Here is an 18818-nt window from a genome sequence, read left to right on the forward strand (position 1 = left end):
GAAAGTCATGAATCATGCAAGGAGTTCATGGGCATGCATGGAAAGTCATGGAGCTGGAAGCGTGAAGGAAATACCTTCCTCAATAAGAGGGAGTGTTAGAGTTTTGGTAGCTTGAAAGGTATTTGTGAGAGAGGACAACCCATCAACAAGTTTTTTGGTGGGTGATTTATCCAAAATGGGGTCCTGGACCCAAGTAAGGGGTTTAGGACCATGAAAGAAATATTAACTTATTCTAAGGGTCAAAGAGGCTAAAACCTTAGATCTATAAGGTTTCCTAAGTGGCCCATTGAAAAGTATTTCAAGAGTCTAAGGTGAGGTTCATAACATATAGTGTGCAAGAGAGATGTAGCTCTCTTGTGTTAAGATTTCCCTAGGAGGGCCAAGTTTTGTCCATAAGGTCAAGTTACTCTTATTCTAAGAAGGTCGAGTAGGGATAGAAAGGTGTCAAGTTATGCCCTAAGGAGGTCAAATTTATCTATAGCCAAGTGAAGAAGTTGCAAAGGTGAATCAAGCCTTAGATCTTAGAGTCAAGGTATCGAGAAGGAAGCCTAGAGTCTCTAAGATGGCTTGGTCATGATCTATGTTGAGAAATCGGGCTAGAACGGAGGCCAAGGCCTAAAGGATGAACTTTGACAACTTCAATATACTAGGCAAAGTGAACAGAAGTAAAGAGAAGGGTCGATGTCAGAGCCTAAACACCTTAGTGGCCTATCTCATGAATCGGTCAATCCCAAGAAGAAGCGCAAGAGGAGTTACAAGGAGAAAATCAAGTGATAATGGTCAGATCTTTTAGGCCGAGTTTACTTGCGAAAGAAGACCAAATTTTTGTGTCATGTTTGTGCCTTAAGAGGGCCTTGTCCAGTCGTGGTTAGGAGGAGCAACCAATAAAATTGTTATAGATCTATGCTTTAAAAGAGGTTTGCACAGGCCATAATAATTTTCCAAATTTTTATTCAAGATCAACATTCAAATCTGAGCAGGAAGAGGGTTGAGACCTTGAAAGAGGCCTAATGTACCTTTGCCTAGCTAACTGTGGAGGGTCACAAGGCTAGAAGAAGTACATTAGTTTTATGTGGGTAAGTTGAGACCTAAGAGAGACCGGATTAGTCTCAAAAACTTTGATCAAATCAATAAGTGTTCTCAGTTGCAGAGAGATGGAAATAACTGCAATGAAAGGGTTGATGCATTGGAATATTGAGTTGCTAACTATCAAAAGTATTTTCATAAATTTAGTTGTGAATAGAGTGCATTTCAAGGGTTAGTGTACAATGGGTTGATGGACTAATCTTCTATGAGTTAGTTGATTGATGAGGGTTGTCATGCAATGGCATTTGAAGTGGAAAATTGCTATGAGAGGCAAGATTTGTTGAGCCTATGTTCGATGACCTTGGAGAAACATAGTCATTATAAGAAGGCTGAGTATTGGAGCTAATGTGTGCAAGTGAATCTAGAGTAGTATAGGACCTTGTGAGTAGTCGAGGGCAGAGGTATTGGAGCAACATTATTCTCAACAAGTATAGGTGGAAAAGGACCTACCAGGTGTTCATGACAAATGGACTGAAAGGTTGTGGTGAAGCACTTCTTCAACAATGCTTGGAAGTTGTGGTATTTTAATGTGTTTGTAATCATGTTTTAGACATAGATCTAATTCTGAAGTGTGAAGGAAAAAATCAATAGGGCATGGCCACAATTATTTTCTATATGATTGACCTCATGATAGGAGAAAAAATGAAAGAGAAATCTCCAATAGTCAACCTTTTGTTTCTAAGATTGGTCACCCATAAACAACTCAAAATTTGTGACGACCCCGTCTCTTAAATCCACCTCAATCTGCACCTAAGCCCATGTTTTATCCAACTTTCAATCTAATTTTGGCTCTGAATAAACAAAGTACTTGTTCCCAATAGTGATTAAAACCTCCTTTTTCCAAAATATCAGACATAGCTCATAAGTATGGTCCATACCTTGATTATAGCCATTGGCTTAGGAACTAAGTCAAAACCAGTTGGCTAACTCTGAAGGACTAGACTGAAGGGCCCCTCATCTAGATTTATGCAAGAATGAAACAAAATAAAGAATTAAATAGAAACACAGAGCTACAACGAAAATTTAACTTCAATTGATTAATCGCAAATACTGAAAAATTGTTTACATGGAGAAATGAACCAAACTATGTCTGGCGATGGTAGATTATCTCTGAGAAGAGATGTGATAGCTACATGCCTTCTGAACTATGTTACAATGAGGTTTGGAGGCCTATTTATTATTTAGAAACAATGGGAAACCATAAACATCCAAAAACTTAACCCTAAGAGATGAAGTGCCAAAAGTTTGTGGGCCCTGTTGGGGTAAATTGGTAAATCAACTTCCTGGGGTCGTAAATTTGGCATACAATCTTCGCTTGACATGTACGATACCTTGTTAGAAAGATCTATCCAAGGATTACAATTTTCGACTACAAACCCTTTTAAAAAATTATTAGGCTTACCCGTTTTCCAAAAAAATGTCATTTACGGCCTCAAAATAAATCTGAAAGTTGATGACTCAAAAATTTGCCAAAAATAGTAAATTGCGCTACAATTAAGGAAATGTAAAGAAACAATGTTGGGGGTCCAAGTGGAATAGGTGGGTGGCCACCAATATCCACCTAGATCCGTCCTCCCCACTTAGAAAGCATGGTGTATGTTGTCTCTCAAAATGTAAAGGCATGGTGTGATAACGAACCAAGGTGGGGGTTGTCACTCTGATCCCTGCCCTCTGCATTCTAATTGTCTCCCAATAGTAGGCTATGGGGGGTAGTCCCTATGGAATGTGAAAATGCAAGGTTTTTGGAAACCAATGAGTCTGGGATACACGATTGAATGGCCTAGCCACTTGATTGATTTAGCAAGTTTAAGGATTAGATTAGGTTATTATATGAGACCAATGCCTTATGGAGTCAATTAATTGCTTTATATCGATTAAAGTACCAAATAATCGAATGAAAAATCATTGCTTAAGAGATGCTTCACTATCCTATATGAGATGCAAAAAATCTTGGTTTATTTTAATTATATGCCTAGCTAAATGTATCCCTTAACCCTCAGTTGTTTTGAGGCTAGTCTCTAAAGTAGGTTGTAGAGACAAGTCAAGGAGAAACAAGCAAACTCTTGGTTAATGATACCTCCCCTTGAAATCTAACCACCCAGTGCCTCCGATGCTGCAAAGATTGTGGATCTGATAATTGCAAGGTCACCGTGTTAACCACTAGAGAGGGTCTATCCTTCACAAGCTACAAGATGAAGGGTGGTCCTATCTTTCTATCAACCAAGCTTAGGCTTGGAGGTAAATTTATTAATGCAAGACTAGGCCTAGAATGCAAATGCAAGATGATTGAGTGCTCTTGAGTTAAGATTGCTTATGATCTTAAGTACTTAGTTACAATTGATCTTTAGTTATGACAAAAGAGTACTTAATTGATAAATGAAGGACAATCTTAACCACAAGATAAAGTGCTCAATTTCAATAGTTCCCAAAAGATGTATTCAATATGACCAAGAGATAATTGCTCAAGTATTAAATAAAAGACAAGATTAATGCTCTTTACAACAATTCACCAATATGTCAAAGATAAATTATCATCCACAATAGATATTCAATTTAACTATGAACAACAAACTCAATGAAAATAATGGTTGTACGAAATATTAGAGCACTTATTCAAAACATTACGTAGAAAAATTATCCAAGGTTCTTTTAGAGACAATACAAGAATGGAAACAATTGCTTAAGAGATTGCCACAATGATGATTAGAACAATTAGATCTCCAAAAGGAACAAGTGACTAAACATTAAGATGCCCAAGTCCAATATCCTTTGAATTACTAACTTAAGCAATATCAACCATTCAATAAGATATTCAAATCTTGAGATTTAATAGTCAAGTGCTTTTATGAGTGAGTTAGTTAGTGCAAAATTACAATCTCTTAAATTATGAAACTCGCAAGAAAGAAATGTGTTAGTATTCTTATTAGAGAGCAATGCAATAACTTAACCAATTGCCAAATCACTTTAACATTCCAATATTGCCAACATAAACAATCATTTTCGCAATGTACTATGCTTATCAATAGAACAATAACTAATATTAGGAACCCTTATGGAACTTATACTAAAATTCTATGACAACAGTAAGCTAGATATGCCAAATTAAATCTAATACTCACTTCTTGAATTAAATGAGAGCACTTAAAATGCAAACAATGAGAATATCTATGAGTGTAACAGAAAAATGCATGTAAAATGTAAATGAGGCAGCCAAGGAAAGACTTAGAAAGCAAGCCTCTTAAACTACTTTGCCAACATAAGATTGTAAACAATGATGCAAGGGAAACCAAGAGATAAATGTTTACTTGAGTCTAGGATCCTTTTCCAATATCACTATCATGTATGATCAAACTTTATGATGCTTTCTAAACAATGTGGTAGTCATCAAAACATTATGAAATATGATAAACAATGATTACCCAATTGATGAAATGACTTGTCAATGTATTTAGGTGACTTATTAATTAGTTTGATGCCACTTTCATGTATTTTTTACCTCTATAACCAAAATGATGAGAAACTTCTAGTAAAACATATATGAAAATGAGGGTTCAAGGAGGCAAACCAATAGGCCTTTAAGCCTTGAAAATGACTAGCTTGCTCGCCCAAAACTCTTCCAATGAACTGGCTTCCTACAACCACAATTGTTAGCTCAAAATTATCTTGAATATCTCTGCAACCACAAATTATTAGTGACAAAAACTCAATGATAATCCAAATGATGACGGAAATGAGGTGAATAAGGCTAGATGAGGGTAGCAATGAGGGGTAGATGCAAACACTAGGCCTAGGATTGGGTAGCAGCTAAGGGAAAGGCCTTGAAGGTCTGTGGTACCTAGGAAAGAGGCCTTTAGGTTTACTGTCAAGGGATAGGAGGGCTTCTGGCACCTAAGGTAGGCCTTTAAGAGGTTGTCGCTAAGGGAAATGAGGCCATAAGGCCTGCGATAGAGGGAGATAGAGTTGTCAATGATCCAAATTGGATCCATAGAATACTGTCAAAGAACCATGACTGTATCAGGTCGAGACAAATCTCTAAAGAATTCCTAAACAACGATCAACAACACCCTGAACCAGTGGCAATGGCAGCCAGCGTGGAATGAAGAGGACCTCGGTCAAAGCACGCTGACCGAGGCCCATGGAGACTGTGCAGGAGGTCAAAGTAGCCCTTGGGAGCCCCAGATCGGGAAAAGAAGGTGTTTTTTGATGCGCGCAATTAGAGCTAATCGCGCATCGCTAGGCGAATAGGGCCAAGATGAGGAAGCCCCGAGCACTTGGACGCATGGGAAGCCGGAGAACCACAGGCGGAAAAGTGAAAAGCGCTAAACGTACAAAGGCGGGACCCGCGCTCTGGAAACCGACGGTATTGATCGGGATGCCCACAAATGGTAAGAGGTTTTGGACAAGAGCGGGGCGATTCCACTCATCGATCGACAAGTGGCAAGCGAAGGTGAGAGAAAACTGCTGTTGACCACGCGTTATCGGTCGAGCAAGTCAACCGCGCGAAACGTGCGTATGACGTTGGATCTAGGGGATCCAGATCGAATGGCTAAGATCGTACCCGATGGAGGAAGCAAAATAGACGAAGGAATGAGCCATGTTTTAGAAGGGATTTGGAATCCTTTTGACCGCCACAGTGGAGGAAGAACTCATCCACGATGTAACTGAAGAAACGAACCAACAAAGCAGGCTGGCACCGTTTAGAGGAGGACATGTGGCCACTCCCTGAGCGTTGATGATGACGCCGAACAGGGAACTCCAAGTGTAGCTACAGAAGGTGAATCGACAGAGGCGGAAGAGGAACCGAACAATCTTGGAACAGATGGCTAAAAGACCATGAACAGAGACAGAAGACACAGTTAGACAGTCAAGTCGAACAGTCAGTCAGAGAACCCGGAGAGGAGGACTAAACACTGAGAGACAGAAACTAGAGAAGAAGATAGTAAAGCAAAGCAGAAGAGACAGAGGGCCGAGCTGACCAAAGGCAACATCGAGCACTAGAGAGCTTGAAGATTCAAGCCATCCCATAGAGGATCTGTCTAGGATGAGCACCACATTGGGCTCTCCACTGTAGACTAGAAGGTCACAGAGCTGGTAGGAAGAAGTAGTTTGTGTACTCAAGTGGCTTGGGGAAACCAAGGACCACCTTGCCAAGCAAATCTGCTTCAGGAGAACTCACATTGAGTCCCTATATTGTAATTCTCTGCTTAAAGACACAATAAAACAAGGCCACCACTGAAAGCTGGACCGGAGATGTAGCCCTGGAGAATAGGGTGAACTACTTATTAAAATTTCTTGTGTCTTTGTGTTTGCTTTCTGTATTTCTCTGTTGTCTTTCCATTCATTTGTCTGTGTATTGGAAATATGATCGATCCGTTGCTTCAATAACACAGAACACACACCAGCACATGAGTCTGTAATACCTTTAAACAATAAATCTTTAACTGATGTCACTCATAGGGTGAATATCAGATCAAGTGGTATCAGAGCTCTAGGTTGTAAGGTTAGACAAGCTTGTGTTGGTTTAGCTGTGAATGCTCACTAGATCAAAGCTCAAATTAGGAGAAGGAGAGTTGGTGGAAACTAATCCTGAAATTGGGAGAGTCTATTCTCGGAAGACAATGTCAGAGGAAGGTTCTGTGGGGCCAGACCCTCAATTCATAGAAAGTTTCCTAGCTATAAAGTCTATGGTTGAAGAAATGTACAGAGACTTTAGAAAGCATAAGGTTGAAGATTCATCAGGTTCTAAACAAGATGAGTCTCACTTCCATGGCCACTCCAAAGGAAAGGGGAAAGAGGAAAGCTTTCTCACACCTCCTAATAGCCCTGTGCATAATAAGAAAGCATCTTTGATTAAGTTAGATGTTAAATTTGATTTGCCTATATATGATGGAGAGCTAAATGCTGAAAAATTGGACAATTGGATTAGACAAATTGATGTGTATTGCAGGGTACAGAACATAGACTCAGACAAGAGTAAGATTCAGCTGGCAAGCCTACACCTAAGAGGCACTACCTTGGTTTGGTGGGAAGGCAGAACCCAAGCTGATATGAAAAAACATGGTAAGACCATCTCTGTTTAGAGTGAATTTGTTGCTGCAATCAAAAATCAATTCTATCCATTGGCCTACATGCAACAAGCCATGATAGTTGGCAAACTCTTCGACAACTAAAAGGGCAAACTGTGCAAGGGTATACTCAAGAATTCGGAAAGAGAGAATTGATGTTGGGTATCTCATTAGACTCACCAGAGACTCTCTTGAAGTACATTGGTGGTCTACACAGCTACATGAGGCATACCATCCTCATGTTTAATCTCACTAGTATAGATGAGGTATCTGTACAAGCTACTCATCTAGAAGCTAGAGGAAAGAATGGAAATCCAGAAGTTGGGGGATCCCAACCCACTATAAGCAAGAGCAAGGAGAAAAGAAAGTAGAAGTGGAAGGCAAGGAAGGCTAACACTGCACAGAAAAGCAAAGCTTCATGCACTCACTGTAAAAAGGAGGGGCATGATGATGAGCATTGTTGGATTCTGCATCCAGAGTTGAGACCTAAGAAGTTCGAGGGCAAGAAGAAGAAGATTGTTGCAGCTATTCAGAAAGATTTGGGGTCAGACTTAGGAGATGAAACAACTATAGCAGCCACCAGTATAAAAGGTAAGAATTCTGAAGCATCTACTAGTAATTCTGCTCAATCTGTTATTGATGAAGAAAATGAGAGAAAAAGACATGAGCTTTTTCATATTCGAGTTATTTCCAAAAATCAAAAGATTGATATTTTGTTTGATAGTGGCTCACAAGTAAATCTAATTTCTGAATCAACTGTAAAGAAATTGGGATTAGCAACTACACCTCACAAGAAACCATACCCATTAGGATGGTTGAATGATAAAGCACAACTACAAGTGACTAGACAGTGCAAACTCAAGTTTTCTTTTGGGTCAACATTTGTAGATGAGGTTGAGTTAGACATAACTCCTTTGGATATATGTAGAATTGTTTTAGGAAGTCCTTACTTGTATGATAGAAAGGCTATTTTCTATAGGGCTGAGAACAAGTATCTACTTGTTAAAGATGGAATCAAATACTTTGTAAGAGCTCATAAGCTCAAGAATAATTATACTCTCATAAACACAGGGCAGATGAAAAGAATGATAAATTCATGCAAACAATTCTTACTGATGGTTGTAAAGGAAAAGAAATCTGGTAAAACCAATGTATTTGAGGGTTGTAATGCTAAACAACAAGCTGATATAGAAAAGGTTGTTTCAGTGTACGATGTCTTGTTTCAAGAACCTAAAGGTCTGCCACCCAAAAAGGGAATAGTACATGATATTATTTGCAGCAAGATGTTCCTTTGCCTAACATTGGGATGTACAAGTTGTTTGCTTTAGAGAATGTTGAAATCAAGAAGCAGGTGCAGGAGTTGCTCGAGAAAGGGTTCATCAAGCCTAGCACATCACCATGTGGGTCACCAATCGTTTTGGTGAGAAAGAAAGATGGCTTGTGGAGAATGTGCATTGATTACCGAGCATTGAATAAGATAACAATTAAAAATCATTACCCCCTTCCTCACATAGATGATATTTTAGATCAATTAAAGAAGTTGTTTATTTCACCAAGCTGGATTTGCACAGTGGATACCATTAGGTCAGAGTTGTAGAGCAAGATGCATGGAAGACTGCTTCAAAACAAAGTAGGGATTGTATGAATGGCTGGTTATGCCTTTTGGCTTAACTAATGCTCCTGCTACTTTCATGAGATTAATGAATGATGTACTCAGACCTTTTCTTGATGATTTTGTTATTGTGTATCTGGATGACATTCTGATTTTTAGTAAAACATGGGAAGAACATTTAAAGCATGTTAAGCAGACATTAGATGTTTTGAAAAGAGAAAAACTTTATGTTAAACTATCAAAAACTGAATTTGGCAAAACATCTCTAAACTACTTGGGTCATATAGTAGGGGGAGGTGAATTGAAAATAGATCCCTCTAAAGTGGCAGTCATTGTGAACTGGTCTAAACCCAAGTCTGTTACAGAAGTGAGAAGCTTCTTAGGAGCAGCACAATATTGGAGGAAGTTTATTTCTAAATTCTCCTCAATTGCAGCTCCCTTACATGCTTTAACAGGATTGAATAAGGTGTTTCAGTGGGGAGGCAAACATCAGAGAGCCTTTGACACCTTGAAAGAAAATATTAGTACAACACCTGTACTAGCACTGCCAGATCTACAAAGACCATTTGAGATCCAAACTGATGCCAGTGACTATGCCATGGGAGCAGTGTTGAAACAACACGGTAAACCCATATGTTATCATTCTGAGACTTTTAATCCTGCAATAGTTAACTATCCTACATATGATAAAGAATTGTATGCATTAGTTTAGAGTGTGAAAAAGTGGAAACATTATTTAATGTGCAAAGAGACAGTAATACATACTGATCATCAACCACTTCAATATCTACACTCCCAAACTAAGTTGCAACAATCGAGACATTATAGATGGATGGGGTTTCTACAATAGTTTCATTTAGTCATTAGATATAAAAAGGGCATACATAACAAGGTTGCAAACATGTTATCTAGACCCATTATAAATGCATCTACCATACTTAAGCATAATTCTGTGCTACAAGAAAGCTACATAGAACAATATGGACTTTAAAGATGTATATGCAACTTTGAGTCAAGGCAAAAGAGTAGAAGAATTGGACTACCATGTGAAAGACCTACTCTTATATCATTGTGGGAAAATCTGCATTCCACAAACTGAGAGAGTAAAGATAACTAGGGAAGCACACACTTCTCCGATATCAGGTCACTTTGGTGTAAGTAAAACAGTTGCACAACTGCAAAGGTTCTGCTATTGGCTGAAAATGAATGAGACAATTTCTAGATATGTAAGAGAGTGTGCTATGTGTGCTAAAAGCAAGCCCAGCAATAGAAAACTAGGCTTGTACACTCCATTGCCAGTTCCTTCTCACCCTTGGGAAAGTGTTTCCATGGATTTTGTTGGAGGACTACCTAAATCTAGGAAAGGTCATGATTATCTATATGTTGTTGTGGATAGGTTCAACAAAATGTGTATTTTGATACCTTGTAATAAACAGATTACAGCTGAACAAACAGCAAAATTGTTCTTTAAACATGTATGGGTTCATTTTGGATTACCCACTTCCATTGTATCTGATCGAGACACCCAATTTGTGGGGAAGTTTTGGTCTAGTCTGTGGGAACTGATGGACAACAAATTGAAGAAAAGCACAACTTTTCATCTACAAACAGATGGCTAGACAGAAGTAGTAAGCAAGACAGTGATCTAGCTACTGAGAGGTTATTGCAGCAAACATCCTAAGCTTTGGGATGAACATTTGTGTTATGTACAACATGATTACAACAGAGCTAAACACTCTTCTACATAGAGATCTCCTTTTGAGACCTGTTTTCGTTTCACACCAAGCTCTCCTTTGGATTTTGTCTTTGGTAAAGATACCATGGTTGATGGACACAATGATGTGGATAAGGCAAATAGGTTCATTGAACAGATCCAGGAGATCCACCAGGCAGTATAGGAATAGCTGGAAAAGAGCCAAGCCAAGTACAAAGCTAGGCATGATAAGCATCAGATGGAGCATAGTTTTCAAGTTGGGGACCAAGTCTAGATGTATATTAGCAAGGATAAGATGTAAGGTGAAGGTAAAAAGCTGAAGCTTATAAGGTATGGACCTTTTAGGATACTTGAGAAGATTGGTGAAAATGCTTTTCGCCTTGATTTACCAGCTTACATGCACATCTACTCAGTCGTAAATGCAGATTGCTTGAGATTGTTTGAACCTTCAATGATTGAGGACCCTGAAGAGCAGAGTCAATTGCCTTCTATTGATGACCTGCTACCTGAATATCTTAATGAGTTGCAGGAAGACACAGTGCTGGACAGGAAGGTGAGGACGACGTGCAGGGGAGATGTTGAATACCTCAGAGTTGGGCTCAAAGGTTCGAAGCCAAGCAGTGCAAAGTGGATTGAGATTGGACAAGTGAGAAAGCAATACCCTCACTTAGTCGATGCTTGAAAACCAACTTTTGGTGGTCCAAAAGCTTTTTCAGTGGGAAGGTCGTGATTCGAATTAGATCCATAGAAGACTGTCAAAGAACCATGACTGTATTAGGTTGGGACAAATCTCTAAAGAATTCCTAAACAACAATCAAAAACACCCTGAACCAGTGGCAATGGCAGCTAGCGTGGAACGACGAGGACCTCGGTCAAAGCGCGCTGACCGAGGCCCATGGAGACTGCGCAGGAGGTCAAAATAGCCCCTAGGAGCCCCGGATCGGGAAAAGAAGGTGGTTTTTGATGCGCGAGCACTAAGCGCGCATCGCTGGGTGAACAAGGCCAAGATGGGGAAGCCCCAAGCACTCGGATGCATGGGAAGCTGGAGAACCGCGGGCGAAAAAGCGAAAAGCGCTAAACGTACAAAGGCAGGACCCACGCTCTGGAAACCGGCAGTATTGATAGGGATGCCCACAAACGGTGAGAGGTTTTGGATGAGAGTGGAGCAATTCCACTCATCGATTGACGCATGGCAAACGGAGGTGAGAGAAAAAGGCCATTGATCGCGCGCTATCGGTCAAGCAAGTCAACTGCGCAAAACGTGCGTATGATGTTGGATCTGGGGGACCCAGATCGGACGGCTGAGATCGCGCCCGATGGAGGAAGTGGAATCGACAAAGGAATGAGCCGCATTTTAGAAGGGATTTGGAATCCGTTTGACTGCCACGGTGGAGGAAGAACTCATCCACGACGTAACTGAAGAAACGAACCGACGAAGCAGGCTGGCGCTATTTAGAGGAGGACATGTGGCCACTCACTGAGCGCTGATGATGATGCCGAACAGGGAACTCCAAGTGCAACTATAGAAGGTGAATCAACAGAGGCAGAAGAGGAACCGAACAGTCTTGGAATGGATGACTAAAAGACCATGAAGAAAGATAGAAGACACAGTTAGACAGTTAAGTCGAACAGTCAGTTAGAGAACCTAGAGAGGAGGATTGAACACTGAGAGACAGAAACCAGAGAAGAAGACAGTAAAGCAAAGCAGAAGAGACAGAGGGCCGAGCTGACCAAAGGCAGTGTCGAGCACCAGAGAGCTTGAAGATTCAAGCCATCCCATAGAGGATCTGTCCAGGCTGAGCACCACATTGGGCTCTCCACTGTAGACCAGAAGGTCACAAAGCTGGTAGGAAGAAGTAGTCTGTGTACTCAAGTGGCTTGGGGAATCCAAGGACCACCCTGCCAAGAAAATCTGCTTCAGGAGAACTCACATTGAGTCCCTGTATTGTAATTCTCTGCTTAAAGACACAATAAAACAAGGTCACCACTAAAAGCTGGACCGGAGATGTAGCTCTGGAGAATAGCGTGAACTCATTAAAATTTCTTGCGTCTTTGTGTTTTCTTATTGTACTTCTCTGTTGTCTTTCCATTCATTTGTCTGTGTATTGGCAATTTGATCGATCCGTTGCTTCAATAACACAGAACACACACCAGCACATGAGTCTGTAATACCTTTAAACAATAAAACTTTAACTGATGTCACTTATAGGGTCATTATCAAATCAGTGAAGGAACGAAAATAGGCATTTAGGTCTGCGACAGGGGCAAGGAAGGTTATCGAGAGTGTAGCAGATATGACCTGAAAATATATATCAATGGAAAATATGCCCAAGAAATCACATAAGAGATGATAGAACTAAAATATTTTATTAATGGAAAAACCTTTGAGGTAGGGCAATGCCATACAACTACTCCTTAAAGAATGAGACCACTCCACAAGCTAATGTCTATCAATACATAATAATACTTAACATTTCTCAATGGGGAGTCTTTAGCCTCTGTATAGGCTTCATAGATACAATACCATGGGTCTCTCAATACCATACATCCAATACAATGGGCTTATCACATTATTCTCTAACTACTTGTGGTCCCTTGCATAATGCAGTTTAACCACTTTCTTTATTAATTATGGCCCATTACATCACATTATTCCCTTGGGTACCTCCCTCTGTTCCCAATATGATTCCCCCTAGGTATACCCCATATTATCCCCCATGGGTATACTACACTAATATTCAACCTTTTAACTTATTAGCTTACGATTAACATTTTAAACAATTCTTATGTTGCAAGATGAATCAACATTTTAGAGAAATTCATTTTTAATAAACGTGTCACATAACTTACTTTCTAGCAATGTACTTTTTAACCCCACCCCCCCACACACATAGATATATATAAGATTAAAAGTGTATATCTTTTAAATCAAGATGAGGATATTGTATTATATTCAAGTTTTGTCTGGTTGACATCAAATACATCATGTATAACATATCTAGTTTATCAAAATTTCCAACTGGTCTCTCCTTTCCAAGATGATTACAACTTTATCATGAGGATATATTACTGCACAACAAAAAGGGGGTTTTGTAGGTAAATACCTTTCAAAATTGCCCTAACAAAAAACAAAACTTATACCACATTTAACTACTGATTTATTTTAAAGTCTTTCATGACTATGAACTTGTTGCAATCCTGAAGAGGTTCATTCAAGTCCAGACAATTGACAATTTTTGGAGTGTTTGAACTTGCGATATCAGTCAAGCTAAGAGTCAGATTCTTAACATATTATTTAAACTCATCAATGTACCTTCTCATTGCATCCATTTCATCTTCATGTTTGGATACTTTTGTCTTCAATCCTTTGATATAATCTAATGCACTGAAGGTTGAGGTTAAGTGATCATTTTGTTTTAGTTTGATGGTAAAAATATCCAGATGAAGAGCATCAAATGACTTTATAGGCTGAGATAGTGCCTCTTTGTGATTGCACCCCTTTGTTATTTTGTGCTTTTGACCACCAATCTTGGGATGTTCCATAATGAAACGATAACAACAAAGACTATATTGGCAAGTAATTCAAAGTAAATCAGAGACCACTTGGCCCCTCACCACAATAAACACATATAATATGCACGCGATATATGCACTGTACTTAAAAAATTCCCACCAGACCCTAAAAAAACCATACAACAGTGACAAATGCCTCCTCTTTTGACAACAAACACCTGGAAAAAAATACCAACCACAAATATAATGATCATTGAACCAGAGGACTTTCACCACAGGTTTGATGGCGGAGATAAATAATTCCCATAGCCAAATTAAGAACTCCCAAGGAAAATGCAAACCAAAATAACTCACTAACACCTCCTTGATTCAACCTCATAAAAGAAAATTCTGAGCGGAATTCCCTAATCAAAGTTATAAAATACCTCACTAAAACAATCTATGCACAAAAATTTCTAAGTAGTTCACCAACACAAAATTCACTACTCTCACAATATCAACATATGCGTGTACAAAAATGAATTCAGGTAGATAACCAACCTTTAAACCACACTCATTGAGAGGAAAGAAATGTTGATGAGCACAATTACTTGAATTTCCCGAAACACCATCATCATCCACCCTTGGATCAAAGGGAAACAATCCATTCCACGACCAAAAAACACCAAAGACCCTAGAAACTTTCCAATCTACCAAGAATTCCCAACAACCTTGACTCATTTTCCATTTAAGGAATTATGAAACAAGATGCTTGCGAAGTAAGTACCCCTAGCCAACCCATCACCTAAGTCCCACATTCAATAGATCTTTGCACTCCATAACACTTCATAATGAATACTTTATGAATCATGACAAAAGTTCATCGAATTCTTATATGTAAGGATATGTGCGTTGTACTTTGAGTGTTTATTGCCCTAATTTTCATAGCTTGTGGAATGGCTTGAGATTTAGTGGTTGGCTTGTTTACATGGTCGGGATTCCACAAGGTTGCCACTAAGCCCCTTGGGCCCTCCAATTTTATATTTTTTTTTGGAACCAATTTATTTAATTTTTTTTAATCTAACTTCTTCAACCACTAAGGGATTATGGAAGGGCTAAGTTGGTCACTAATCCTCAACTGTCCTAATTTCAATTTGCATCCCTCATTAAAATATAATCTACTTCTCTATTGAAGTCTCTTAATACGTGAAAGTATGCTTTGGATAAGATTTCTTCGACAATTTTCCTGATCCTCTTTATAATATTCTCTAGAGATTTATCCTACGGGGAAGAGCCTTTGACAAGATGTTATAGGATAAGAAGAGTCTCCCAAAACTATAAGTGTATTGACTTGATTTTCATTGGCAAAAAAAAGACCCTTATAGAGGCCATGTGCTTTTACTTGATTATTTGTCATGTGACCAAAACCCCATAAGTACTTAAATACTTTGTCTTCCTTGAAGCCATAAAACACCCCTCCCCCTCCTGCCACCCTTTATAATAAAATAATTTTAATTGACATATATATGCCTTATTAAATTATATTATTTTTTGATAATACTAAATGAAAGACATATGCTAGTATATATACTTCTTTCTTCAATAGTAACTTTAAGTTATCCTTTAAAAAAAAAAAAAATTGAATTAAATTTTTAATCGTTATAAAAAGTAAATCGTTACACCACTCTATAGGTTATATGGTAGAGTATATATGCCTCCGTAGATTAAGCAGTGAAATCGTTGCACGAAGATGGGTCCCTTGTCCCACAAATAAAGGGTCTTATACACCAATTTGATGTTTGGCTTGGTCACGGCCTTAAAATTAGATAATAATAATAATATACTATAAATATTTAATATTATCGTAATATAAAAAAATATAAAAACATATATACTTTTTTGTCACATATAAAATGCTATATATTCCATATGAGGAATATAGATATACTTTAATAATATCAATATCTATCATATCATTTGTGAAAATTAAACCTGAATAAAAGAATTTCATTCTTTTTCCAACCACTCAAAATAATCTTAATTAACAATTTTTTTTTATATATTATAAATATTTAATAATTATTATAATTTTTTTTAATATATAAAAACATTTGTTAAAAAAATAGAGAATAGGCCACTTAAATGCTAAATTTCTTTATAATTACTCTTTACCTAAGAAGGATATATACTAAACAACCGTCTTACTCCTTTACTTATTAATTTAATGTTGATGTGGATTCACCATTAAACTCATAGATAACCATGCTAATTTAAACATAATGTAAATTCCAAAATAAAACCTTTTTCAAAGATTTTGGTAAGATTTCAAAGATTTTCTTCATATTTTCCTTCTCATAAAACCTATGAATCATAGTTTGGCTATGGGAGCTTCTTAAATATTCTAAGAGGTCCGGTTTGACTAAGGCGGTTATAGAATATTTTAGCGAAAGTATGAAACTTTTTCCTCCCCACGAAAGTGAATTTTGCAGACACGACATGCGCGTGTTCTCGAAGGAAAGAATCCTGTGATATCAAGATTCTATATGCGGATTTTCTTCACGTCGAAGTCACCCACTTTTATTTTTTTCCATCACTTCCCCCACATTTTCGGAATTGGTTCAATTCACTAGAACGTATCATTTGTAAAGTAAACGTTATTGAAAATAAGTAAAAAAAAATATTATTTTATTTATATAATTTAAATTGATGATGACCATGAGTATTAATTACAATTACGTATTAATTACAATTACATTTTATTTAGTATATTTTGGAAACAAAAGTTTTTGTTTTTATTATTATTATTATACTTTTGATGATTTTAGAAGTTATGAGATAGGTATTGTGAAATATTTTTTTGAAATTGTGATTTAATTTGCAGTTGATTCGATTAATTTTTTTACATTTTTTTAGGGTTATTTTCCTTACCTTTATATATAGAGTATTTAAAAAAAAATTAATTTTTTATTTTTTTAGTGTTACATAAATGAGAAATTCTTCCATCAAGGTGTTTTGAGAATTCTCAACAAGGTTCACTATCTAGTTCTAGAGAATTTGTTCTTATTTTGGCAATGTTGATTTTATTATTTGCACTAATCGAAATAGAGATATAAATTTGATCTTCTTTGTTATGGATTCTTTCAAATTTTAGATTTAATAATAGTTTTAATATAGCATGAGTGAGCCTAATGGTTAAGATCATGAGTTTCCTTCTAAGAGGTCACAAGTTCAAAATCGGAGGGGGGTAGAGTACGTATGCCTTCATAGACTTAGCAGCCAGTTGCGCCGAGGTGGGTCCCTTATCTCACAAACAAGGGGGTCTCATGCACCAATTTAGCTAGGTCTAGGCATTTTTGTGCCATTCCAATTTGAACCATTAGCCATTTTGGTTGGAATACTTTTGGGGAATCTATTGTCATTCATCTTATTTGTGTTGTTCTTGTACATTAAGTACCTAATCATAACATCTTATTTCCAATTTGAACTATTAGCCATTTTGGTTGGAGTACTTTTGGGGAATCTATTGTCATCCATCTTATTTGTACTGTTCTTGTACATTAAGTACTTAATCATAACATCTTATTTTTATTGTTCTTGTACATTAAGTACCTAATCATAACAATGCCCTTGATGGGGAAAGACTCCCTTTTAGGAAGAGGATAAGATATGATTTATTGCCTTTAGTTTTAAGATTATAAGTTATAAAATTCTTTTGGATTTACTCTATGTTTTTTTTTTTATCAGATATATATAACCTCAAACTTCACATCCAATTGTAATATTTGATATTTTTCTTTAATTTAAATTTATAAAGACAATAGCACATTAAGATTAGCTTAAGTGTTTGTGGCTAATAATGTTAATACTATCCACCTCATTTCAAATCTTCGTAACCTATTCAATATGATTTATGGGCTATTATATTGAGCTAAAGAATGATAGTTACAACAATGCATTGCAATCCCTAGTGACACAAGTGATTATATGTATTGATTATTCTCTCTCTATATATATAATATTTTTATTTTTAATATTAAATTTAATATTAGCATTAAAACAAAAGTTTTTTTTAAGTTAAATTCTTTTATTGAAATGTCATAAAACATAGTTAAATAATCTTGGCATGCCCTAGTCTATTGTTGGGGAAACTACACCAATGAAATCATCAAACTCTTAAACAAAAAGTTTTAAAGCCAAAATTAATCTAAGATAAACAGGGAGTCTAATTTCCAAACTACAAGTTTATGCTCTATTAGCATTTTTAGAATAACTAACAAGAAATGAAAAACTAAAGCTAATGCAATTGAAGAAAGACACATATATTAATTAGATTCAAAAGATTCTACCTCTATGGGCTCATTGCCTTGCTACCTTGCATTCTCTAGATTGGGAGGAGGAAGATGTGCCTCAATCCTCTTCATTCTTTTGCCCATGCTAATCATTTGTCATTGGAGCTCATCCAACATGAGCAAGACTTGTCTTTTGCATCGTTTTTGTCTAGCAACACCTTTCCTAATAGAGTTTTCATTTGCTAACATAAGTAAATGATGTACAAGTATTGATTATGATGTCCCAGAGTGTAACTAGTGTTTGGGATCCATGCTGATACTATTGTAGTGATTTCAAAGTCTAAGAGACAATCTTGCTCCCCCAAAATCTCTTGTTTGACATCTTGAAGTTCACGTTGAATGCTTGCTAGAATTTGTTATTGGAATTGGTGGGTTGATGATTCTTCTCTAGAATGGGCTTGCAAACTTGATTAAGACTCATAGTACACTGCCCCATGTTTGCAACGTGCACATTAATGAGGTGTGAACAAAGTCTAAACAATGAGGATCACAAACCCCAA

The sequence above is a fragment of the Pinus tabuliformis genome, chromosome 4_1 (genome assembly GCF_031772625.1).
Source record: "Pinus tabuliformis cultivar Carrire ecotype Pingquan chromosome 4_1, CPIR1, whole genome shotgun sequence".
Lineage (NCBI taxonomy): Eukaryota > Viridiplantae > Streptophyta > Pinopsida > Pinales > Pinaceae > Pinus > Pinus tabuliformis.